The sequence below is a fragment of the Rhineura floridana genome, chromosome 17, assembly GCF_030035675.1.
Source record: "Rhineura floridana isolate rRhiFlo1 chromosome 17, rRhiFlo1.hap2, whole genome shotgun sequence".
Taxonomy (NCBI): Eukaryota; Metazoa; Chordata; class Lepidosauria; order Squamata; family Rhineuridae; genus Rhineura; species Rhineura floridana.
The window spans coordinates 8,710,451-8,737,151 of NC_084496.1; the positions used below are offsets into that span (position 1 = coordinate 8,710,451).

A 26,701-nucleotide genomic window follows, 5' to 3' on the forward strand; every position below is an offset into this window, starting at 1 on the left:
CAGGTTTGTCAGCAGGTGTGAGCCATCAGCGTTTTGGCCTTAAGTGGACAGGCCTGCCCCTCTTCTGCCTGACCTTCTGTTGTCTACGTTCTGCAGGTGAGGGGGGAGTATCCTGTTCACTGCCTGCGTCTGGCTGAAGGGCTTCACCTGTGTCTGGGGTGCTCTGCAGCTGAGGGGGAGAAGGAGCTGGGTTTTCAGGAGTTTCCTCCATTTCTCCTTCTGGGTCTGCTGCTTCTGGGTCTGCTGCTTCTGGGTCTGCTGCTGTTACTCCCGAGTCATCCTCGTCTGATGAGTCCTCTGACGGGGCCATGACAGATGGGATCAATATGCAATGAAGGACCAGATATAAAATTGGTCAATAAATAAATACATGGGCAGATGGGCTAGTACTTGTTTATGAATGTGGGGTGAATACTTTTTGATGACTTTGTATGACTCACTTAAAGTACATTCTTAGGCTGCACACCTGTGCATATCTGCCAGGCAGTCAGTTGGTGGTACTTGAAGCCCAATCCTATGCAGAATTAATTATGCCTAAGGTAATTAATTTCAATAGTTTTTTATTTAGAAAAACATTTATATCCTACTTGATTTTCAAGGCAGCTTACAGATCAATTGAGAATGTACTCCTATGCATGCCTGCTCAGAAGTAAGTCTGATTGTGCTCAGCGGTATTTATTCCCCAGGAAGTGTGTTCTGGAATCAAGCTTAAGCCTTAAATCCTGTGCGTGCTTACCTAGGAGTAAGTTTCAGTGAACATAGTGGAGCTTGTTTCTGAGTAAACATGATTAAGATTGCACTGGAAATAGTAACGATTCAGTTCACTTTTATTTCCATATGAACCAAAGGCAGTAACAAAAATGCAGGATGCAGTTCATAACATGGATAATAGCAAAACCCATATCTTACAGATGATTGCAGTAGTCAGAAAGTAGGGAACTAGAATGAATGGTTATTATAGTGATCATGATAGAAAAAATCCATAATTAAAATTTAAAGCAATAATCAAAACAATAAAACATGACAATTGACAAGCAAAAACTAAATGCAGGAGAATAACTCAATTCAGCAGCAGAAAAATTGGCAGAAACCAGTTCCCTTAAATAATGGCTGAAAACCTGAGTGCTATAAAGGCTTCTGTAAAAGAACTGCTTTAAAAGTCAACAGTGAAGGGCAAAACAAACCTCTCCAGGGAGGTTCATAATCTAGATGCCACTGCTGAAAAGGTAACTGTCTACTGTATCCCAAATGGTGGAGATACTTGGAGCTTGTCAGTATAGATATTCATAAAGGAGGAGGCAGTCAACGGGCTTAGGTGTGCCAACTTTGTATCGGTTCAGACTGTTACTTGCAATTAAGCATGCTATGATTAGGCAGGCAGAGTTGTGTTTTTAATGTATGTAGTGCCTTGGGCCATTGAAGCTGCAATCCGATCCACACTTGTCTGGGAGTAAGTTTTAGCATACATAGCGGGGCGTATTTCTAGTAATATATTAGAGCATGACTATAGTTTGCTGAACTAATTTTGAACCAAAAGGACTTCAGAGCTTGGTGACTCTTGCTTCTGTACACTATATATGTACATGTACATATATGTACATTATATATATATATGTCTGTGTTAGAATTGCTTGTTAATGTTTTTGAAATGTTTTTAACTCTTTTTTAAAGATGTTTTTAAAGCTTTTTTAAAAAAATGTTTTAAATGTTGTTTTGTTTTAATGTATTTTAAAGTCTGTTTTATGATGTTTTAAAGTGTTTTTAGCGCTTCTGTTTGCCGCCCTGGGCTCCTGCTGGGAGGAAAGGCGGGATAGAAATCAAACAATAAATAAATAAATATATTGAATCTGCAGGTTTCTATCATGGATGACACTTTCCCCATCTCTGCACATTTTCCCTTCTTATCCCTGAAGATATAAGTACGAGAGGACTACATTTTGATTCTTAAGTATTGTATTGAGGCACAGAAAGCATGAGATGTACTGAAACTTTATCTTCATGTAAGTTGCCTTCTTATTATGAAGTTCACATCTTCAGAAATATTTTCTAGTAATTCAGTGGGACAAAATTAGTGCTCTTTTTAGACCTGGAATAATTGTTTTTATGAGCCAGCTGCAGCAGTAATTTTGGAGCCACACTAGTGTCTGAGCTTGAGTGGTGTTCTGTAAATATCATCATATGGTTTTCTTGAACAAGGAATTGCAAGGCGGCAACTCTGTGGAGAGGTTAAAGGGAGGTGGTCAGGAATTAATTCCTCAAGTAGCAAGGTTTAATCTGATCTGTGGCTCAGCTCTGGAAGATGCAGTGATGGTAAAGAATATGCAGAGAGCTTTTCTCTGCAGTCAGCACACCTATGACTTCTGGGCAGATAGAAACCTGGAACATCTTTCAGAAATTAAGTAGTGTGTTAATAATTGCAGTAGCCTGATAATGAAAGTTGAGGAGAGGACATGTTTTGTCATCATGTCATTGGTACCAAGGACTTTGCTTAATTTTTGCTTTCTGGGCAACATAAAATGAGGGATTGATTGCCATCCTGAAATTTGAGCTGAAAAGGCTCACACTTTTGCAAGCACCCATGTCAGGCTCTCCCAAACGTTCAAGCCTTTTGTGAGTGCCAGCACAAAAAACCTGAGGGTGCACAACCTACCTGTTGTGCCAGAGAAGGCAGTGAAAGTGGGAGATGGGATGCTCTGGTTTCCTGGTGGAACATCATTCCTGCTGGGGAGGGGCTGTAACTACTAGTCTCAGTAATCCTGGTGATAAAAATGATAGTGTTTGTGTTCATTTTTACCAGGGAGAAGGCCATTGGATGCTCTGACCTTAAATGTAGGGAAGTAGAGGATTGTTGGGATTTGTAATCCCAGTCTCTTCTCTGGTGGGAATGTATATCCCACCAGAGAGCTGAACTGGTCACTGCTCCAAGTAAGCTGCTGGGCCCTTTTGCGGAGGGTGGTGGTGAAGGTGGGCACTTGATGTTTGGCCTACGTGTCTTGAACCAGCTTGTAAAGAGTCAAAGCGAGTGTTCTCATTCAATTTTGTTCAATATCTGTATATTAGAAAACCATTGTCAAGTGATCTTGGCTGTTCCAAAATTGCTGTCGTAGCTATCCATCATCAGTTCTGCTGCTGCTGTTCTTTTTAATATCAGTTTTATTATCACGGTTGGTTATTCTATTCCTACACTTTCCCATCAGGAAATTTGGGAAGAGTAGAACTTTTACATCTGATGCTGTCTGAAAGCACAGTTCTTTGGTGAGGGCTTTTTTTTTTTTTTGCACTAGCTACAAGCCCAAAAGAACAGCAACTTTAGTAGAGGAGCTGGGGACAGTCATTAACATTGTGTTACCTAGTTATGAGTTAACTTACCCACCTCCAGCAGACGAGCAAGGAACTCTATTTTCTTGGCAGTTTCTCCATTGAATGGTCAGTTAATTGCTTTGTATAAAATTGTTACAATTGCTTGTAAACTGTTTGGGGTTCATAAGTTCAAAAGGCTTGGTGTAAGTCATTAATAGAAAGATATAACGTGTTAAAGAGTAGTGTGGCTTTAACATGGACTGAAGTTTATTTTTATTTATTTATTATTCAATTTATATACCGCCCTTAGCGAAATAGCTCTCAGGGCGGTGAACAAACAAAATAAAATACAATATATCATAATAAAAATACAAAAACATATACAAACAAACAACGAAAAGCACAGCAAAAACAAAATAAATACTACAAAAATTAAAATACAGATTAAAAGATTTAAAAAGTTAAGAAGATTAAAATGCACTGTGATTAAAGTTAGCACTGCTGTAGAACAGTTCTTAATGAGGTTGAAGGAAGAAGAGGTAGGTAGTGCTATATATTTAGGGCACTTACTAGGTTGGGTTGCTCCTATGTTCTCCATCACTGGTTAAATGTAGCTCTTTATTATCACTCTGGTAATTAAATTCAATTGCTTTTGTTCCTGAATTCAGGGGAAGCAGGTGTAGTGTACTGAATGAGAGTTGAAAAGTCCCAGTTCTTAGGCTTGAACTCACTGGCTGGCTTTTTCCATGCTTCTGTATCATAGCTGCACACCCACCCAATCTTCAGTTGTCAGATATTAAAGCAGGCCTACCATATGGGCTTATTGTAGGGATTACTGAGACTGTGTGTAAAGTGCTTTGAACATGGCAAGTGTGACATTTTATTTTTATTTATTTTATTTATATCCCGCCTTTCCTCCCAGTAGGAGTCCAGGGTGGTAAACAAAAGCACTAAAAACACTCTAAAACATCATAAAAACAGACTTTAAAATATATTGGAACAAAACATCCTTAAACATATTAAAACAGAACATCTTTAAAACATTTTTTTTAAAAAAAGCTTTAAAAACTTTTTTTAAAAGCTTAGAAAACATTAAAAAGCAATTTCAACACAGACTCAGATAAATGTTATTATTAATCTCTCTCTTGAAGCTAAGTAACACTGCAGTAATTTAGGAGTCTCATAATGAGAGTTGCTATATAAAACCTGTTTTTGTTTTTTATCTACAGATTACATCTGGCTGCATCTCCAGGTGGCACCTAATATTTGCTTCCTAGAATGATATTCTTGTTGTCACCGCCCAGAAGAATTATTTTGTTTGGTAGGGCATCACAAGTGGCCCAATACTGATGTCTTCTCACTAATGGTAAGATTCTCCTAAAGCGGTTTACTACATTGCTTTATTTATATAGCCAAGTGCAACCCCAGATAGTTTCTTCTTGGCTGCATAAGCATCTTCTTTAATGTATTCAATAGTTACTGCTGGGTTCTGCTGCTTTGGTAGAGTTCAAAGCTGAAGCTTGCAATCAGCTCTGCAGCCAGGATCCACTTGTCTTGCTACAACTTCCATGTGAGCCCACTGTAACCTAGGAATTTCATGGACCATTAAGGGTGAACGACTTGTCTGCCAAAGTTGTAAAAGCAGTCAACCTGCATAGAGGACCTAACCCTTAAAAAAACAAAACTCCTAGTTGGCACTACAGTTTACTAGAGGGCTTTTTAAAGGAGTAAATGGAGGTTGTAGGTTGTGCTTTCCCCTCTATATGCATGGTTGTCTGCTAGCAAAGACCAGTTGCCCCCTCCAGCCACTGCTGTTTCCTTCAACCCTCCAATATCAAAATGTTTCTGAGGTGGGGAGAATGGAAGTGTTGCCTAGTAACAGACCCATATACTGTGCTACTGCTTCTGGATGGTCTGTTAGCTTGTGATTATTTATATGGGAGAGAAGGAGGAAATGATACCTTGCACTACTCTTCAGACAAGTATGCCCCTCTTTCCCTTTCCTGCCAAATGAATTTAGAGAGGGGGAAGAGGAGAAGTTTGCTTCCATTTTCTGTAATAGAATGGAAGAGGGAGAGAGACTGAAGACTGAGGAGAACAGAAGGAGGAAAGCAAGATTAAGAGGTGATGGTTTGCTCTTATGTTCTTGTCTCTTCTTTCTCCTTGGTTGTCAGTAGGGGGGCAGACATGGTCTAGAGCAGTGGTTCCCAACCTTTATGAGTACGGGACCCCCTTTGTAAGCTCAAAAAATTTCATTATCCCCCATGCTAATTGTAATTTTATCTCTGTTAATTGAAAAAATGGTGCATGGCAAAATCATATTTCCAAATATCCTTTTCCATTAAAAGCTCCCTGCAGACAGGGAAGTGTTGCTTTCTTTTCTTAATGTAAAGATCCAAACAAATTGGTATCCCCCTCCCCCAGTCTGAAGATGTACAGTCCTGCCTCCCAATACCTGTGGGTTACAGTGTTGGACTAAGATCCAGGTTCAATTCCCCACCCAGCCATGAAGCCCACTGGGTGACCTTGGACCAGATACAGTCTCTCAGCCTGATCTATCTCACAGGGTTGGTGTAAGGATAAAAAGGAAAGGGGGTGGGGAACCGTGTGCACCACCTTGAGCAACTGGGAGGAAAGGTGGGATATAAATGTAATAATAATTAAATATATTTCTGCTGCATTACCAGAATTGCAGCTTCAGCCAACCTGCTGAGTTTTTTTTCTTTTTCTTTTTTTAATAATCAAGAAGCAGCAATGTGTTTGTGATGGGGATGCTAGATTGTGCACTGCAAACAACAAGGTGCTTTTAGGCCTTGGGATGATAATCAGAACTGATCATTTGGTTAGCATGCACTTGGAGAATGAAAGAGGAGCAGAACACAGATCAACACACATACGCACACACACACACTGCATGCATTCGGGCACGTGGGAGTGGGGAAGCCCTCAACTGCTGCAGAGTCTTGGAGAGAGAGATTGGGGGGGGCGGGGCGGAGTGTAGGTGGAAGGAAGGAGGGATGCTGGCACGCACACTTAGCCTCAGAAATGGAGGGTGAGCAAGTCCCATACTTCCTTACTGCCTCTTGGCGCTGTCTGGACTGAAAGCGAGATCTGGGCAGCTTCGCCAATTAGAGGAGGTGGTAGGAGCCAAGAAAGGCAGGCAGGATGGCTGCCAGGAAGGAAGGGTGAATACAACCTTTTCTTGCAGCCTTGTTTCTTTTTGCTTCATGAAAAGCCCTCTCCTTTCGTTCTGAGCAAGGAGGTCATCAGCAGTGGCAATGTGAAGAGAAAGGATTTGGAGATAGTAATCCCCTCTTCTTCCTGGTAGCTCTGCCCTCAGCCTCCTTCGGCGTCTGCCACATGTTTTATAGGCAGACCCCTGCCCTCAGTGTACCTGAAAGACACTCTGCCGCTTCAGCAAATGTCCTCCCCTCTTGTCTGGAGCAAGGGGGAGGTGTGGTCTGCAGTGGGGAGCAGACAGCATCCAGGGAGGGAAGACTTTTAAAAATTAATTAATTTCTTTACAATTTGTGGGCCCCCCAGATTACTTCACAGCCCCCTGGGGGTCATGGCCCACAGGCTGGGAACCACTGGTCTAGATGCTGTCAGTGGCTAACTCATTTTTTGAACTAAATTACCTATTATGCTAAAGGAACTTATAGATCACAGGCAGCAAAATTACCATTTTGAATGGTGAAATCAATACAGGAATTGTTCAGTTTAATTCATAATTGAAAAGGCATGTTACTCTTGCAGATGCTTGTTAGATGAGGACCACTTTCCATGATGCAATTTGCTCTTGAAATAATGTTTCTACAAGTCACTCCTGTGGGAAGGATTTATGCCCATGCCTAACCCAAATCAAACACGAGTGTGCCAAAAATATGGAGGCATCCCATGGGAATACATCCTTACCACCTCACTATTACTCATGGGAATTGTTTGCAGATGGACTCATGAGTGAGAATAATACCATGAGCAATTTCCCTGATAGAAAATATTTCATATGCCTATATTGTAGCTAAAACTATGAACTTAAAGAGCATATAAACACTCTAGAAGTGCTCGTTGAGCCTAATTATGCTAGTGTGCAGTCCACATTGTTATGTTGGGAAAACATGAAGCTATCAATCTTAGTGGTTTAATTTATGATTTCATATATCTGCAAGAAAGGTCTTCTTCAATGCTTCTCTCTGAGTCTGTCAGGTCAGTATCTACAGAGCTGAATATACAATTATGGCAGTGTGGAGACTGAATTAGTAACTAAATAACAAAGAATCATGCGGCACTTAAAACGTACAGATTTATTATAGCATAAGCTTTTGTGGGCTAAAGTCTGCTTCATCAGATGCACCACATTTATCCAGAGTTACAAGTGTGTGTGGCCAATCACAGAATGCTTGTTGGTAGTAACAGGCATCCTGGCATTGGAATAATGGGGACTTCTGGCCAGTGCCAGCCCTATAGTATAGTCCACTAACTGTTGTGCTTCTCTCTTCTTACCACTTCCTACTTGTTTGCCAAACCTGAGTTGGAACCGGGGGACTTAGTTTATTTATTCTATAGAGTAGGAAGATTCCTAGCTAAGCCCAAGTCTCTTGGCAAGCAGCTTCAGCCTATCACCCCTCTATGTTTCATTAACTTGAAACTAGTAGTGTAGCCCAGACAGTCTAGGCAGCATTGGGGATGGGGGCAAAGTGAAGATAGAACTAGAACCTTGAATGTGATATGACTCTAATTCAGCCCAGGAATCCAAACATTTTTTCAAGAAATTTTTTAAAAAGATAGGAGAAAAGCAGTGAGTATGTGTAATAAAGGCCAACTAAGCCAGGGCATTATTCTATCTAGTCCTATACTAGGCAATCTAACATAGAAAAGGCTTATGTCAGGGTCACTCCAGCAATTGAAAGTGTGTCACAGGATGGGTGATATGGTTATCATTTTGAAGCATTTTCATATGTTTTTATGTTGTCTGTTGTGGGTAATCACACTTGACAGCTGAAGGCAGTGGTCCAATGAGGGGAGGTCCATGTGGGCAGGGGATGCACCTGGGTTTACAAGTGCACTTTTAGGCAATGTTGTAAATGCAGACCTATGTAATAAATGTCTATTCCTTACTACTTCTCAGCTTACATGTACTTCTATGGTTTGATTTTGTCTCTGTACACCCCAAATTAATGTCCCGTGGCTAGCCAAATTGACTGCTGTGTCAGTGAAGGAGATGGATGTAGTTGGAGTGTGATTACAAGCCTGTGGCCATCTGGTTTAAGTTCCTGGTGCGTAGCCTGCCTGAAGCAAATTGTACACAGTGTTAAAACATTCTGAGAGAAGGCTAAACACCTGCGCTAAGTATTTGAAATATGAGTGTTAAAGCTTCTAGCTAGCACCCTTTGCTTTTCTCCTATAGTAATCCTGTAGAGGACTGCTTTTATCTTCATCCGTAAAACAGTTCTTCTCTACTTGCTGTTAAGCAACACACAGTTGAATTTTTTATTTGAAAATAGAGAATAATTGAACATTTACTTGGCAAACCTATGGTCATCCTGTTGTGTGTATTCTCTTCGATTGTGTGAAATCACCTCCAGCATTATGATGTATAGGATCTTGGTTGAAGTTTGGATCATATATATAATACCTGATCTTCTATTTACTGTTAAGTATTACAAGGAAGTACTACAAATATTACAAGGAAATGTATGAATTTTCCTGCATTTGGTGGCTATGTGAAAGAGCAAGAAAACTTTGGAAAATGCCCATTGATACAACAAATAAAATATGTAAAATGAATACCGCAACCAAACCTTTGTCTGCTAAATTTTGTTAAAGATATTAAACATCAAAGTATTAATGTTCCAGTTATGTATTTACTGACAGAAGTTAGAATTACACTGGCAAGATTTTGAAAATCAAATAAGAGCTTCCATATAACAGGCAAATAAGGTTTGGGATCTGTTATCACTAAAGTTCCTGCTCATAGAAACAAAATATAAAAATAAAAAATGTGGTAAAACATGAAGAGCTGTGGTAGAACATATTAATGTTGATTGTTCACAAACATTTTAAACCTTTGTAATTGATTTAATGGAAGGTGGTGTTTGTGTTTAATAGACTAAGTTTAAGCGCTACAATAATATCCGTAAGAGTTTCTTCTCTAATATTTTAATATTTTTGTTGACAATATGTTTGTTTATGTATTTATATATTTGAGTATTTTATATTTCTAATATGATAAAGAAAATGTGTAGATTAAACTTGAAATAGAGAAGTAGGGTAGGGGTGAGGAGTGTTTAAGATTTCTCCATCTACTGATTTTTCCACTTTCCTCCCACTGCTGGTGTGATTTGAGATACATGTTTACTCTTGTGATACATGTCTATAGCCCTGTGGGGAGGAATAGCCAAGAGGCTGTTAAAAATCTGATGCTTATATTTTTCCTTCAGAATTTTTTCCTGTTACCCAGTTCAAGACATTTTTTAATCTGTGAAGAAAATGCACCTGGCAACATTATTCTTTTATTAAAACAAATTTACAGCTAAATCTGTGTAGAAATAGCAATTTTATTTTGCTAAGTCTTCTCAGGAACAGCCAACTATCTGAAAAGCAGAAATTTGGATAAAGAGAATTCTTCATTTAAGATCTCACTGATACGGATATGTAGCAAATTTGGATAACGATAGAGTTATAGAATAACAGTTATAAAATATTAATTTCACATTATAATCCCCTTTGCTTAAGTGGTTGGAAATACATTTTTTTCCAATTACATAAATATAGTTTTCTTGAATAGAGGCATAGGGATTTTTACCTATTGTGAAACTAGTTCGAAAACCATTGTGACTGAAGCAGGATTATTTTATGGAATTACTTTCTTGTGCTTCAGCTTCTGTATTTTCTGTGCTCTGTTGAGACTGGTTTGTTATCTCTCCCTCCGAGCTGTCCCAGAGAGCCAGTGTGGCATAGTGGTTAGAGTGCTGGACTATGACATGGGAGACCAGGGTTTGAATCCCCACATAGCCACGAAGCTCACGGGGTGACCTTGGGCCAGTCACTGCCTCTCGGCCTCAGAGGAAGGCAATGGTAAACCCCCTCTGAATACTGCTTACCATGAAAACCCTATTCATAGGGTTGCCCATAAGTTGGGATTGACTTGAAGGCAGTCCATACTACTACCCAGCTGTCCCAAGGGAGAGATGAGGAACATCTCTGGGGATGTGTGTTTTCTGCCTTTACTGTGGGGCAAAGTGAATGATTAAATTTAGGGATTCTGCAGTTACTAGAACACAGAATTTCTTCTGGCCTGCTTAAAGAGTGTTTAAATTCCCAGTATGCAAACTGAGAGGAAGGCAATGGTAAACCACCTCTGAATACCTCTTACTGTGAAAACCCTATGAACAGAGTATACAAAATGCAATGCGAGATAGTGCTGGAAGATGAAACCCCCAGGTCAGATGGCACTCAGTGAGCTACTGGGGAAGAACAATGTACGTGTAGTGCTGTGACCAGGGCCGGCTCCCTTGGGCATCAGCTTGCCCTGGCCCCCTGGTGGGTGGGTGTGCGTGTGCGCGCGTATGTGTGCACGTGCACCCATGCCCCCCCTACCTGTCTAGTCTTTACCATTGCCCTTAATGAAGATGGCGGCCACAGTTTCCCTAAGGGGAATGAAGCCTCCGCCACCATCTTTGTTGATGGCACATGTGAGTGCTATGTGCGCACATCTCTGCCATCAACTAAGATGGCGGCAGCATCAGTACCTTAGGGAAGCTGCGTCCACCATCTTCATTAAGGGCAATGCTAAAAAGCCGGCTGACAGGTAAGTAGGGGCCGTGGGGGGGGGCGCAGATCGTGGAAGGGGAGCGGAGGGCCTCTCAGGGACTCCTGTAGCTCCAGGGCCCTCGGGCCAGTGCCCAACCTGGCTGCCCTTTAGAACTGGCCCTGGCTGTGACTAATGATGCAGCTGGATCAAAGCCAAATGGAAGCCCAGAGGCTGATGCACACAGATGCGAAAGGTAGGACGTAGGGACAAAGAACTATTACAATAGTTACTGCATAGAAATAGGATAATAAAAACCGTAGAACAAGAGCCCTATTCCAAAAGTTTAGAGAAATTAAAGGGAAATTTAAACCAAGAGTAGGGATGTTGAATAATCAACAGGGGAACACACTGACTGACCGAGATGAAATAAAAAAAGAGCACATTACAGTAATCCAGCCTGGAGGTTACCAGTATATGGACAACAGCGGTCAGGCTATCCTGGTCCAGAAACGATCATAGCTGTTTCACCAACCGAAGCTGGCAAAAGGCACTCCAAGCACTGAGGTCACCTGGGCCTCTAGTGACAAAAATGGATTCAGGAGCACCTCAGACTATGAACCTGCTCTTTCAGAAGAGTATGACCTTATCCAAAGTAGGCAGCTGACCAAATATCCAAACTTGGGAACCACCAACCCACAGTGCCTCCGTCTTGCTAGACTCAGTTTATTGGCCCTCATCCAGCCCACCATCTGGTCCAGGCACCAGTCCAGGGCTTGCATGGCTCCCGATTTAGAGAAATAGAGGTGAGTATCATCAGCGTATTGCTGACACCTTGCCCCAAATCTCCTGATGACTGCTCCCAAGGGTTTCATGTAGATATTAAACAGCTTGGGGGGCAAGATGGTACCCTGTGGCACCCCACGACATTACTGCCAAGGGGCCGAATAACAATCAGCCAATGTTATTATCTGAAAACAACCCAGGGGGTAGGATCAGAACCACTCTAAAACAGTGCCTCTGATACCCAGCTCACTAAGCTGGCTCAGAAGGATTCCATAGTTAATAGTATGAAAAGTCACTGAGAGATCAAATAAGAATAACATGGTCGCGCTCCCCCTGTCCTTTTCCCAATAAAGGTCATCCATCAGGGCGACCAAGGCCAATTTACTCCCATAATTCCAACACAGACGCAGACTGGGATAAAGTCTGCTTAAAAGGCTTGTTGAAAGAGAAAGGTCTTCAGTAGGTGCTGAAAAGATAACAGAGATGGTACCTGTGTAATATTTAAGGGGAGGGAATTTCAAAGGGTAGATGCTACAACACTAAAGGTTTGCTTCCTATGTTGTGCAGAATGGACCTTCAGATAAGATGGTATCTGTTGGAAGCTCTCACCTGCAGAGCACAGTGATTGACTGGGTCTGTTGGTGGTAAGGCGATCTTTCAGGTATCCTAGTCCCAAGCTGCATAGGGCTTTGTACACTAAAACCAGAACCTTGAACTTGGCCTGGTTTCTGTTGGGTGTATAGCTGGAGTACATATTTTGTAATTTGAAATATTGACTATAGTACACATTGGAAGCTTGACTATTACTCCACATAGAAATATTGCAGTAGACTTGTACCTTGTTTTGTGAAGGTTTCTGGAATTGTTTAATGACCTTCTTGTAAACAAATGTGTGTTGTAAGTAAAACAATGAGTGGTAAACAAACAACTGAGGGATTTGTTGTCTTGTTGCCTGTAGCTTAGCAGTGTTCCCTAGGGCACTTGAATCCATAGTCACAAGATTGGAAGAGCAAGATACATCTGCCAGGAGAGAGAGAGAGAGAGAGAGAGAGAGAGTGGGTGTGTGGGTGTGTGGGTGGTGTTCCCTTATATTCTTCCCAGCATTCCCCTCAGTCACTCTGGATGACTGCTTGCTTGCATATTCTTTTTATATTATTGCAAGAGCTGCATTGTCTTTGAACAAGAAAGATTAATGAAGCACAAGTTCTAGTGCTCTTTGTTTAGTTCCAGAAAATGCCACAATGATCTCTTTCCTTGAAGCAAGGATCTTTGGGATGTGAGAGGAGTAAATATATGCCTCCCTGTGTCTGGTGTATTATTTTTCTCTTTTTGAAGTTTTTAGCTGACCATGTAGTATCTACAGGAAGTAGTAGCTGTTTCCTTTCAAAACGGATAGTAAGACTAGTGAGATACCAGGAGGTAGTATGACCAGTGTTCCAAGACATACACATGCAATCATAGGGATTTTATGCTGTGTGACCATGATCCGTTAATATTGCTTTTTCTCTCTTTTTTTTTTTATCCTTTAATATCCCACTTTTTATTTTTATTGGTTGTACCAATTTCTTTTTTTTTACAATAATTTTTATTCAAATTTTCATAAAACATAGAAAACAAAATCATAAAACATTCAAAGACAAAAAACAAAACAAAAATGATTAAACAAAAATAAAATAAAATGTTGACTTCCCATTTGTCACATATCAAATCAGTTATAGGTCTACAATATATAACAATCCTGTCTCTTAAATCATATTATAAAATCACTTTCCTCCAGTAGTTATCTTAATTAATCATCAAATCTCATAAACATTACTTTATTCTTTCCACAAAAAGTCAAAGAGAGGTTTCAATTCTTTAAGAAATATATCTATCAATTTTTCTCCAAATAAACATGTCAATTAATCCATCTCGTTAATAATTATAATAATCTTATTGTCATAACCATAGTCCAAATAAACATTTCGATTAATCCATCTCATCAGAATCTGTTAGGTCCAATAATTTCAATAGCCATTATTCCATTATCCCTATTAGTTCCATCTTCCATCTTCAATAGTCCTGTTAAGTCCAGTAATTTCAGTGTCCAATCTTCCATTATCAGTATTCCATAATAATCTTGCTGTTGTAGCCATAGTCATATTATAAGAGTCTGATGGGAATTTCCTCTATCCCAAATATTTTCTTGCCATCCATTCTGAATAAGTTGCTGAAATACTGTTGTAAAGTCATATCTGTGTTCTTCTTTTTTACAAAATGCACTGGCTCATCTCTTAAGAGTTTTTCCATTGTCACATGGCTGCAGTTAATTCCATAGATTTTCTCTATATCAAGCTCCATCACATCATTCCAGTCCAGAAGATTATCCAAGCCATTGATAACTTTATCTCTAATATCTTCATTAATTTCTTCAGAGATAACATTAAATTCCAAACAGTAGATTTTATTTCTAAAATCCATAAACTCCAGATCTTTTTCCAATTCCACATTTGTTCCAATCTCCAGGGCTTGTATCTTCCCTTTATTTTTTCTTTTCTCATCTCTGATCTCATTCTCCTCTCTCACAGGATCCCCTATTTCTTTAAGCTCCTGCGTCATTTTGCTCAGTTCAATTTTCAGCTCCTTACTACCCTGTCGCAGGGTTTGTTTCGTTATCTCAATCTCATCCATTATTTTCTGAAACATAATTACTTCCAGATTCTCAGCCACTTTCTTGATTGCCATTTTTAAAACCACGAAAACAAAGCAAAACAAAAATAAAGAAGAACCACTTCTTATTTCAGCAACAATTGGGTTAATATTCCAGGCTTGATGACATCACAGTATAAACAGCAACCTGCCTTATCTCTCTATGTTCAAGAATGCAAAACAAATTTAGTTCCCAGCATCAAAACAGTTAGTGGCGTCGTGAAGAAGCAGATTCGTCAAAATAAAATAGACCAAAAAGAGAATAGTCCCAGACAATATAATATTCCTCGGAATAGAAATCAGGAATAGAAATCCCTCTTCTGTTTATTATCTTTAGAATGCACTTCCAGGACAGCTTTTTGTGACAGAAACAGAGATAAGCTGTTAATTTCGTGAATAACAGAGAAGAGCTATATCTCACCCAGAAGTTGTCCAAAGCCGATCAATCTGACAAATCTCCTTTTGCTGCAACAATTTAAACCAAGTAAAAAAAATAATAGAAAGAAGGGTGCTTGCCTGTTAGTCCGTTCTCTCTTTAAAGAAAAGATAAACGTATCGCTTAAGCAGATAGAGCTTGTTAGGAAGTCCGTCCGGCATTGTTGGCTGGACCTTATCTCATAAATTAATGAAATCCAGTCCTCCCAACAAAAACAGGCTTTTGAGGTTGATCTCTACGTTTCTCCCTGCCCGGGAGAAATTTCATCAGTCAAAAAAAAAAATGTTCTGACTGATTTATATCTGAATAAGCTTCTTTTGAGGCGGGAACCTGTCCCAAAAGCAGGCACAAGCGAAGTCACCCTTCCCGGAAGTCCCAATATTGCTTTTTCTCCAGAAACTTGTAGTAGTTGTGGGAAGAGAGATAAAGCTGAGCAGTAGCTTCATATCAGGCCATGAGTTTGGACATATTCCTTTTTGGTGCTGTTTGAACAGCCTTCAGACGTTTCTCAACATAAAACATGTCAGATTAATCTTATTTCCTTTTTTGATACTTACTGCCTTGTATGTCAGTGGAAGGTTGTGGATGTAGAACATATTGATTTCAGCAAAGCTTCTGACAAGTTTTCCCAAGATAGCCTTGTTGGCAAGCTGTTAAAATGTGGGAAAAACATTAAGTAGATTTATAGGTGGTTGCTGATCCATACCAAAGGAGTGCTTATCAACTCATCCTCATTGATCTGTAGATCAGTGTGGTTTTGCAGAGGTCTGTCCTGGCTTTGGTGTTTAACATCTTTATAAATAACTTAGTTGAAGAAGTAAAGAGGATGCTCAAATTTTGCAGGTGATAGCAAACTAGCTGGGGCAACTAATACCTCAGAAGATAAAAACATGATTTAGGATACTCTTGTTAGGATGAAGAACTGGGGCAAGTAACGAGTTAATTTATTTATTACATTTATACCCCACCACCTTTCTTTTTCATGAAACCCAAGGTGGCTTACATGGTTCCCAGGCAGTCCCCCATCCAGGCACTGACCAGACCTAACCCTGAGGGAGCTGGCCTTATGTGCCTTCAGACCATAGTCGATTTCAACAGCAGTAAATGTTAATTTTGTCATTTATGTAGGAAGAATTGTATACACAAATACAGGATGGCCAACACCTGGCTTGACAGCAGTACTGTGCACAAAGGATCTACATGTTGTAGTAGACCATAGGCTAAACATACGTCGGCAATGCAATATGACAAAACAAAACAGAGGTATAGTACTTGAAATGCAAGAAGTAATAATGGTACTGCTCTGTTCTGTGATGGTCAGATCTCTCCTGAAGTATTGTGTTTAGTTCTGGGCATTCTAACTTAAGAAGGATATCAGCAAGCTTGAACATGCCCAGGAGAGGGCAACAAAATGGTGAGCGGCTTGGAGACTCTATGAGAAAAGGTTGAAGCAACTAGGTATTAAGAAGCAATATCGTGGTATCTTCAAATATTTGAAGAGCTATCGCGGAAGATGGAGAAATTTTATTTTCAGTTGTACCAGAGGATAGGATCAAAACGAATGCCTTCAAATTAAAAGGGGAAAAAAGATTTTGGCTAAAAATTAGAACAGCCTTTCCCAACCAGTGTGCCTCCAGTTGTTGTTGGACCACAATTCCCATCTTTCCTGACCATTGGCAATGCTGGCTGAGGCTGATGGGAGTTGTGGTTCAACAACATCTGGAGGCACACTGGTTGGGAAAGGCTGCATTAGAATGTTGACAGTGGCTCAGATTGCCTTGGAAGGTGGTGGGCTTCCCATCATTAGAGGTTTTTAAGCACAGGTTAGAGGATCACCTAACAGGAATGCCATAGTAGTCAATTTTCTATACAGTGGTTGGACTAGATGACCTTTGAAGTCTCTTCCAGCTCTGTGATTTGTTTGCTGGATTTTTGAATCAACCTTTTTCATTTTTTCATTTTTACTGAATACCTATAATAGGTGCAGGGAACCTTTTTGGATCCATAGGCTAGATCCTTATCAGGATCTGCCTCATGGGCCAGATCTGACAGGTGGACAGCCTCAGGCTTCCCTTTAGTCTCCAAGCTAGGGGACGTAAAGAGAAAGGGGGACTTGCAAAAGCCTCTTCCAAGTTGCCCCACTTTTATGTCTCCAAGATCTGCGAATCTCCAAGATCTGGGAATTACAAAAGGCTTTTATATAGCTCCCTTGCTGCCGTTTGAGCAAATGGGAATGCAGGAGCTGCCTTAAAGCCTTTGCAAAAACCTCCTTGAAGTAATATGTGCAAGCTGCTTCAAAGGGTGCTTTTCTGCAGGACTATTCTTTAATCCACACTCAGATGATGAGTGGGGATTAAATCCTGCCTTGGCTGTGCAATCTTGTTCCCTGCTGAGAACAGAATTGCACAGCCAGTGCAAGATTAAACCCTGTCCTCCTGCCCATCAGCATAGTCCCTAGTGATGTCAGCTCATACGTAGGTGGGTGTGGTTTGGGGAAAATGGCGTCATGTGCAAAATTAAACTTGGAGCTATGATTGGTTTGGAGACTGGAGGTTTCCCACCGCTACTATATAAGAAAGAATCATTCTAAGAAGTGCCTGTAAATATTAACATATTTATTTATTTATTTATTTATTAAATTTATTAGTCGCCCATCTGGCTGGTTGTCCAGCCACTCTGGGTGACGTACAAGATAAAAAAACAATACATTAAAACGTTAAAATTTAAAACCATAACAGTAAAAACCTAACCCACCCCAAAAGCCTGCCTGAAGAGCCAGGTCTTCAAGGCCCGGCGGAAGCTCATCATAGAAGGGGCATGGCGGAGATCATTTGGGAGAGAGTTCCACAGGGTGAGGGCCGCTATTGAAAAAGCCCTCTCTCTAGTCCTCACCAGTCTAGCTGTTTTAACCGGTGGGATCGAGAGAAGGTTTTCTGAGGCTGATCTTGTTGAGCGGCATCCCTGACGATGCTGGAGGCGCTCCTTCAGATAGACTGGGCTAAAACTGTATAGGGTTTTAAAGGTCAAAACCAACACCTTGAATTGGGCCCGGTGAACAACCAGTAGCCAGTGCAACTCCTTCAGCACTGGAGTGATGTGATCTTGCCGGCGGCTGCCTTTAATCAGACGAGCCGCCGCATTCTGTACCAGTTGCAGCTTCCGGACCATTTTCAAGGGTAACCCCACGTAGAGCGCATTACAGTAGTCTAGGCGAGAGGTGACCAGGGCATGTACTACTGGTGGGAGCAGATGGTTGGGAAGGTAGGGGCGCAGCCTCCGTATCAGATGGAGTTGATACAGCGCCGCCCGGCTCACAGCCGAGACTTGACCCTCCATGGACAGCTGGGAGTCAAGAATGACCTTCCAGGCTACGGACCTGGTCTTTCAGGGGCAATCATACCCCATTGAGCACCAGGTCCACATCCTCCAGCCTTCCCTTGTCTCCCACAAACAGTACCTCGGTTTTGTCAGGGTTCAGCTTCAGCTTATTCCTTCCCATCCAGCCACTCACCGACTCCAGACACTTGGACAGGGTTTCTACAGCCAACCTTGGTGAAGATTTAAATGAGAGATAGAGCTGCGTGTCATCCGCATACTGATGACATTGCAGCCCAAATCTCCTGATGATTGCCCCCAGCGGCTTTATATAGATGTTGAACAGCATTGGGGAGAGGATGGAACCCTGTGGCACCCCACAAGTGAGAGGCCAAGGATCCGAAACCTCATCCTCCAATGGCACTCTTTGGTACCTACCAGAGAGGAAGGAATGGAACCACTGCAATACAGTGCCCCCCATGCCTAACCTCTTCAGGCGGTCCAGGAGGATAACGTGGTCAACGGTATCGAAAGCCGATGAGAGATCAAGGAGGACAAGGAAGATGCATTCGCCCCTATCCCACGCCCTCCTCATATCTACCAAGGCGACCAAGGCTGTTTCAGTCCTATGTCCAGGCCTGAAGCCCGATTGAAATGGATCCATTTGATTGAAATGGATTTAGAACAAACCAATTGTTACTGATGGTGTTAACTGAAGTTTGCAGTTAGTAAATACCTTGGAATTCACCAGAGCATCATGATTATGTCCCTGTTCTTTCTTAGTGGCTTGTTTGATCATTTTGGTTGGCACACAACCACCTGAGTTGGTTATTAAAGGGAATATTAGCAGAAAGAACTCTGAATATTCTATACCTGTTTAGGAATGTTCTACTGTGCCTTCCAATAAGTTCATATGGAAAAAATGAAGGGAAATATGAAATTAGAAGTTGATCAAGGCAGGGCAGTGTTGGGATGACTAGTGTTCAAACAGAATGGAAGTGGCAAGGAGGCAAATAACACAACTATCCTGTTTGGTCACAAGAAAAAAAGGTCTGATGCTGAGTCAGAGACAACTGCTAGCGGGTTGTCAAACAAACAACCTGGGCAAACATGTAATATAAAAATATAGGTTGTGCATGCACTGGTTCATGCAGAACCTATTTTTCTTTTGTTGGCCATAGGACTTAGCTATATTTGTAACTTTGTCTAGTTCCAGCTAAATTATAATAAGCGAAAATTCCTTTGAGATCAGTGGGACTTCTGCTTTGATTCTTGGGATATGTACCTATGAAATATGATAGCATTTCCTAGTCTTTGGGTAGCTGAGGCATACTTATTTTCTGAATTAAAATTGGAAGTACAGTTTATTCATACATACCTGAAAGATTACTCTTAGAATGTATAAAAGTATGGAATCTTTACCGTCAAAGAAGCCTGTTCCTTTGTTTCTCCAAGGGTACTGGACATGCTTCTGTAGTGGGTGTGCTTCCTCTAAAAGACAGGTCTTTGCATCTGAAGTGACTGAATAAACCAGTGACATCAGATGCAGCAATATTACCTGTCCCCGGTGAAGGCTGATAATGAGGCAGAAACAGAGCAGTATTATTTATTATTAAACAAAACAATTTAACAACAAAAAAGCATTCTAAAAACAATTTAAAACATTCTAAAAAACAATTGTAGGCAAAAACATTCTTCAGTCAGCGATATCTGGGTTGCCAGGAACAGTCTTACTCAGTAAATCATGATGTGATACAGTGGTGTTCTCCCCTGGCAATAGGTAGTTTAGGCTCATTGGAGACTTGTGTTCCTTAATTTTCGTTCTTGTGGCATGTTAGTGTTAGGTCCAAACCCAACACGCAAGCTGTCACTGTCTACTCAGTTCACATCCACCCGGGAGGGTGCGGAGTTGAGAGCAAGAATCTACTGCCAGAGGCCAGGAAATAACACACAATATTACCTTTGCAAAGGGGTCCCAAGACCTGCCAGCAAGATGCCTTTCAGAAGTGGGAACCATGTTTATTGATACACACAAGATTTATATAGTTCCCCAATGGTTACAAAATGGGGAGCAGACGTCATAAAGAATAGAAAAACATTGCTAGACATAGTAATATCTTAGATATGAGAGATGGGGTGCTTAGGTTAACAAAAGCCAGGAACATCTTTCCTTTCTTTAGGCATAGGCTTACATAGTTTACACGACCTTGAGATAAGCGCTCGGAGCCAGAGGAACAAAGGGTAGATAGGAGCAGGGAGGTTCGGTTACAAGTGGGATCATTAAACTAAGAATTACACTCAGGTTACATTTCTGCATTTGTACGCGAATGCGTGTCAAGGTCTACAACCATGTAAATGAAGCATAGGCATTCTTTTGTGATACAGTTGGTAACATCATACAAGACATAAAGTATAGATATGCACAAGGAAATGGGAGGGGAACACATTTCCAGTTCAATCAGGCTTTTATTCACTTAGCCACTGGAATGTTTTGGGGTCAGGTCATCGGGAAATAAACCGATATCTTATTATATCAAGTCAGTAATATTTCCATACCCAACATTAGTGTGCTATGGCATGCAGCTTGGGATTACTGCCATGAAGCATGCAAATACTCTGTGACTTGAACAAAAAAGTGATTGCAGCTGATATAATATAGCCTCCCAGATATGGCAGGATAACCAAAACATGCTCTGCTTCAGGCTCAGACTCTGCAGAGAGGAGGCCTGAAAGGTGGAGGGCAAGGTGCTACTTTCTTTAGATTGCGGTCAGAAGTGGTTTCTCAGTTGTGCTAGAAAGGATGAAGCTGGTAATAATGAAGGCTGAGTGCGGAGACCTGAGAACAATGGGAATACAGGAAGGGATTAAGTGGTGGGCAGATGGATAAAAGGCTGGGGTGGGAAAGAACAAAATGTGTCGTTTATGTGATTCAGAAGTAGCAAGAGGCAAGTTTTGGGGTTTGGGTGGTATTGTGGTATTGCACTCAAAAGAAACTGTTTTGTGCTTTTACAAAAATGTTTAAAGGTATGAACCAGTAACTGGACCCACTAGTTATAAGTGGTCTAATGATCCTATATATTAATTGTAAATTTATCCTCTAAGTGTGGATCCTTATGGAGCTAAAATAGAACCGTCTATGCACAAGAGGGAGGTACTGGCAGGTCCGATGAAGACCCAAGGCTTGCTGAAGTACAAACATTTTTTTAGGGAGCCTCCCCTAAAAAGTGGGGATGGGAGGGGGGAATGAGAGAATTTGGAATTACTGGAATGAATCATGCAAATAACCAATGAATTGGACAAAAAGGGTGACTGTAGCTGTTAATGAAACATCTTTCCCGATTAGGGTTGCCAGGTCGGAGCCATCCAAAAACCTGAGAAAATGGGGGCGGGCCCTAGTGACGTCACGGGGCGGGCCCTAGTGATGTCACGGGGCGGGCCCTAGTGACGTCACGGGGCGGGCCCTAGTGACGTCACGGGGCGGGCCCTAGTGACGTCACGGGGCGGGCCCTAGTGACGTCACGGGGCGGGCCCTAGTGACGTCACGGGGCGGGCCCTAGTGACGTCACGGGGCGGGCCCTAGTGACATCATTAAGCATGATACATTGTATCAACCACAGTTGCTTGGAGCATGCCATTCAAAAAAAATTCTCTGGAGATTAAAATAGAAATCTTACCTAAAATAGGGTGTTCCTAGGTCCATCTGAAGTGACAAGGTCATTCTTTCTCACAAGCTTAGGGTGATGCAAAATGGAAATGGACTGCCTTCAAGTTGGTCCCAGATAGGGTCTTCATGGTAAGCAGTATTCAGACAGAGGTGTTTTACTATTGCCTTCCTCTGAGTCTGAGAGGCAGTGACTGGCCCAAGGTCACCCAGGGAGCTTCATGGCTGTGTGAGGATTCGAACCCTGGTCTGCCAGGTCACAGTTCAATGCCTTTAGGGAACATTTAATCTCGCTTACTTGCTTCTGGCAAGAAGGGTTTACGTGCCCTCAGGCCAGGCCATTACTGGAAGAAAGGAGCCTAGTGTTGCAGAGATGTTAGATGGGAGCACAGATGGATGCCCCTGAAGGCAGCAACTGTAAACATGCTTATTAAGGAACTAAGCCCCATAGAACTCAATAGGACTTATTTCTGAGTAGATATGGTTGCAGCCATGTTAAGGACACGGGAGGGCATTCTAGGCAAGCAGTTGGCAACTGCCTGTCAGCATTGTGCTGTTGCTAAGACTTGACTGGGGATCATCCACAAAGTTATCCATAAGGCACTGCAACTTTATGTGTTGGCTGGCTACTGCAGTGGGTGTCCCCTAATATTTATGGCCATACAAGCAGGGTGAGTGTAGGCAGCAATTGCCTTTCTACTTTACGAGGCCTTATAAAAAAAATAAAAATAAAGGAAGAGAGCGCCTCCTCCTAAGCAATAAGCATGTGCACTGTGCAGAGCACCTGCCTCCGTTTCCCCCCGAAGCCGCCCCACCCAGCCTCGACGCCAGGGCCTTCTGGGCCAAGCAACCTTGGTGATCTCTGGGCCGCTTCAGCCCCGGCACCTCTCTGCCCTCCCCCCCCTCAGAAAAATCAACTCATTTGAAATGTGGTGTTGGAGGAGAGCTTTGCGGATACCATGGTCTACAAAACAGACAAATAATTGGGTGTCAGAACAAATTAAACCAGAACGATCACTAGAAGCTAAAATGATGAAACTGAGGTTATCATACTTTGGACACATCATGAGAAGACAGGATTCACTAGAAAAGACAATAACGCTGGGAAAAACAGAAGGGAGTAGAAAAAGAGGAAGACCAAACAAGAGATGGATTGATTTTATAAAGGAAGCCACAGACCTGAACTTACAAGATCTGAACAGGGTGGTTCTTGACAGATGCTCTTGGAAGACGCTGATTCATAGGGTCACCATAAGTCGTAATAGACTTGAAGGCACATAACAACAACAAATAGCTCCCAAATATCTCCCAAACGTGTCCCTTGCTTCTGATTGCATGGGGCAAGAGAGTATGTGACCTATAGCTGTTCATTCACACAATATGCCACCATGGTTTAGCATTACATCTGAACATAACTACTCTGTCTTCAACAGCAGCCAAGCAAATTACTTCAAATGCCCATAAGCAAATCAGGATGTGCCAACCAGAGGTATACAGCCTCTGAATGTAGATTCCATTTAGCTATCATGTGCTTGATACACATAATCCTTCATAGATGCATCTTTTTTTTTTAAGCCATCCAAATTAGTGGCCATCCAGCCCTGAATTCCTTAACTTGATTGCATGTTGTACAAAAAGACACTTTATTTTCTTTCTACTTCTAACCAGAGATGTAGTCATCCAGGGTTGTGGGGGGGTCATAGACCCCTTACTTTTTTGGGCTATGAGAGAACTAGAAAAGGTCCTCAAATGCAAAGATGTATCACTGAACACTAAAGTCAGGATCATTCAGACCATGGCATTCCCGATCTCTACATATGGATGTGAAAGTTGGACAGTAAAAAAAGTGAGTAAGAGAAAAATCAACTCATTTGAAATGTGGTGTCAAAGGAGAGCTTCGTAGATACCATGGACTGCAAAAAAAACAAATAATTGGGTGTGAGAACAAATTAAACCCGAACTGTCATTAGAAACTAAAATGATGAAACTGAAGTTATCATACTTTGGACACATCATGAGAAGACATGATTCACTTGAAAAGACAATAAAGCTGGGAAAAACAGAAGGAAGTAGAAAAAGAGGAAGGCCAAACAAGAGATGGATTGATTCCATAAAGGAAGCCACAGACCTGAACTTACAAGATCTGAACAGGGTGGTTCATGACAGCTGCTATTTTGTGCTTGCAGTACAGAACACTTCAAACAGGCTTTTGTGGTGGTTTAGGTTTTATTATTATTGGTTGAGATTTTAATATTTTAATGTAACTATATGTTTTAATTTTGTACGTCGCCCAGAGTGGCTGGATTGCCAGCCAGATGGGCGACTAATAAATTTAATAAACAAACAAACAAATATAGCTGTTGGTTATACAAGGGATGTGTGTGTGGTTCATTGTATGAGACTTATAGGAAAATGTATGAGGCACAAGGGGAGCCTGATTTTTCTGTATTCCTAAGACTAGAGTAGCATGATAGCATCCTGCACTTTTGATACTACTCTCTCTAGTATATATATAAAAATGACTTGTTAAGCAGTTTTGTGCCAGCTCCTGAATCTTTTTCAAGTCCATTTCATATGACAGTTTGCACAACTCAGCCCTGGTTTGGAGGACAAAACTTTTTGGGCTCTTCCACAGTAGGGATCCATCCTGTTTGTTTCCAGCTCCTGCCTGCATCATGTTCTAATCCTTATTTCTTTGCTGGTGGAGGACGTCAGAGTAATATTCAACAGCTCTGCAGAGTTCCTGCCTTATACTTGGCAGAGACTGTAACTGTTTTTGTAATATGTTTGCTGGAGATTTGGGGTTTTTTTTACTTTTTATAGTTTCTTGAAACTCATAAAGTTCTTAATAGTCACAAGAGTTGACTACAAGAGCATCCCTTGGGCAGTTCTTAGCTAACTGTGTAAACTCTAAATATGGAACATCTGCCCAACGCCCCCCCCTCTCCTCTCTCTCTCTGTGCGCAAGGCCCTGTTTACCCCGGCAACGACTGCCCTCTGTGCAACGACCACCGAGCGAGGACCTTCCTACCAACGACCCGAGCCAGCCTCTAACCTAGAGGCCTTCTTACCCCGGAACCGATTCCTCAGTCCCATCACGGCCGCTCCTGCCCGTCGGTGCCCACACCATGACGGCTGAGGCAGACGCCCGGCGCTGCTGCTGGGGGGAGCCCTGCAGGAGCGCCGACTCAACCAAGGCACCCATGTCGTCACAGACGCAGGCGGGAAGGCGGCCAGCCACAGCCTTCTTCATGCATGCGTGTGTCAATCACGCATGCTTGGCTGAGGGGGCCAGTCAAAAGCCGGAGATCCTCCTGTTTAAATGAAGTATAGCCGGAGGCCGGAGACGGCCCTCTTTTTCCTGAAACTCCGGCAGAAAGCCGGAGACCTGGCAACCCTACTCCCGATATGAACCTACCTGTACACTGCGCTCAACATCGAAGGCCCTCCTCCGGGTGCCTACCCACAGAGACGCCCGGAAGGCGACTACAAGAAAGAGGGCCTTCTTGGTGGTGGCCCCCGAACTATGGAACACCCTTCCTGACGAGGTTCGCCTGGCGCCTACATTACTATCCTTTCGGCGCCAGGTGAAAACCTTCCTCTTTGCCCAGGCATTTTAATGTTTTAATGTTTAATATTTTTAACATTCAATATATGAATATTTTAGTATTTGTATTTGATGTTTTAACAGACAGTATATGATACATCCTTTTGTAACTTGATGACCAGTTGGTTTTTAAATTATATGTGAAGTGTTTTTATTTGATGTACACCGCCCAGAGAGACTTGCTATGGGTGGTATAAAAGTCGAAATAAATAAATAAATAAATACAGCATAGCCTCCCAGGTTATTACAGGTGGGGGGAGAGACCCCCTGGAAAACCTCAGTGAGGCTGGAGCATGCTCAGATGTTATGGAATGCTGACTGCCTGTTAACTGAAACTCTAAACAGGAGCACTCCACTGGAAAAGTTTGTTTCCAGAATGCTAACCTTTCCCCCCCCAGCCTGGCTTGACTGACCAAATGATTCTGTCTCTTCTGTTGTAGTGAACGTGTTTTGCATGGATACATTGAGCACACTTTGATCTTATTCATAGTTACTTGATATGACATCCATTTATTGTGTAATCCAGAAACTGAATGTAACTGTTGACTTTACAGAAATTTGGGACAGTTCTGCTAAATTTTACTTTGAACTAGTATCATAACAATATACAGATTTGGATTCTGTTCTTAAAAAACCCTTGCAGACGGCCACAAGAAAGCATTGGATGTTGGTACGAATGAGTGGGTATTATTTAGTCTGCATTTGAGTAGTGTGTTTAGCAAGCTAGGCTTACTCAGTCTGGTCATAGTCTAGTAGTCTTACAGTTGGCTCTAGATATAAGTAATTTGCTTTTGGGGGTGGAATGTGAAGCCATAAACCATGTTCCATGTGAGAAACTGATCAGCTATGATAGGGTGGGCTAGTGTGAGACTTTGGAGAGCCCAGAAGTGTTGTCCATTATTTAAAATTGTTGGTTAGTAGGTAAATCCTGGTAAAGGACAGTTGAAGCATGGAAGCGCTCCTGACTTATTCAGAATCCTGCTCACCCCCCCACCTTGCCCCTTTTCGTGAGAGACTCAGAAACATCATTCCTTAAATTCTTATGAATTTTTTTTTAATTTGCTAGTTTTCTGTTTCTTTCCCCTTTAGGGTGACTGTAGTTGGCTGCCAAGGATTTTGCACCCTTTTCAAAAGGAAAGCTGGACTTGAGTGTTGGCA

At 41.7% G+C, this 26,701-nt stretch overlaps 1 protein-coding gene across 9 annotated transcripts in view; it reads left to right on the forward strand.

The window, feature by feature from the left end:
- Nucleotides 1-26,701, forward strand: part of LOC133371697 (ankyrin repeat and fibronectin type-III domain-containing protein 1-like) — a 473,061-nt gene that overhangs the window by 13,048 nt on the left and 433,312 nt on the right. For 7 of the 9 annotated variants that reach the window (XM_061599367.1, XM_061599372.1, XM_061599373.1 and 4 more), the window contains exons 2-3: nucleotides 1,854-2,000; nucleotides 4,530-4,666. The gene's annotated coding sequence lies outside the window, so the exon portion shown is untranslated. The remainder of the gene's footprint in view (nucleotides 1-1,853; nucleotides 2,001-4,529; nucleotides 4,667-26,701) is intronic. The other 2 variants (XM_061599370.1, XM_061599371.1) reach the window with 1 other exon arrangement.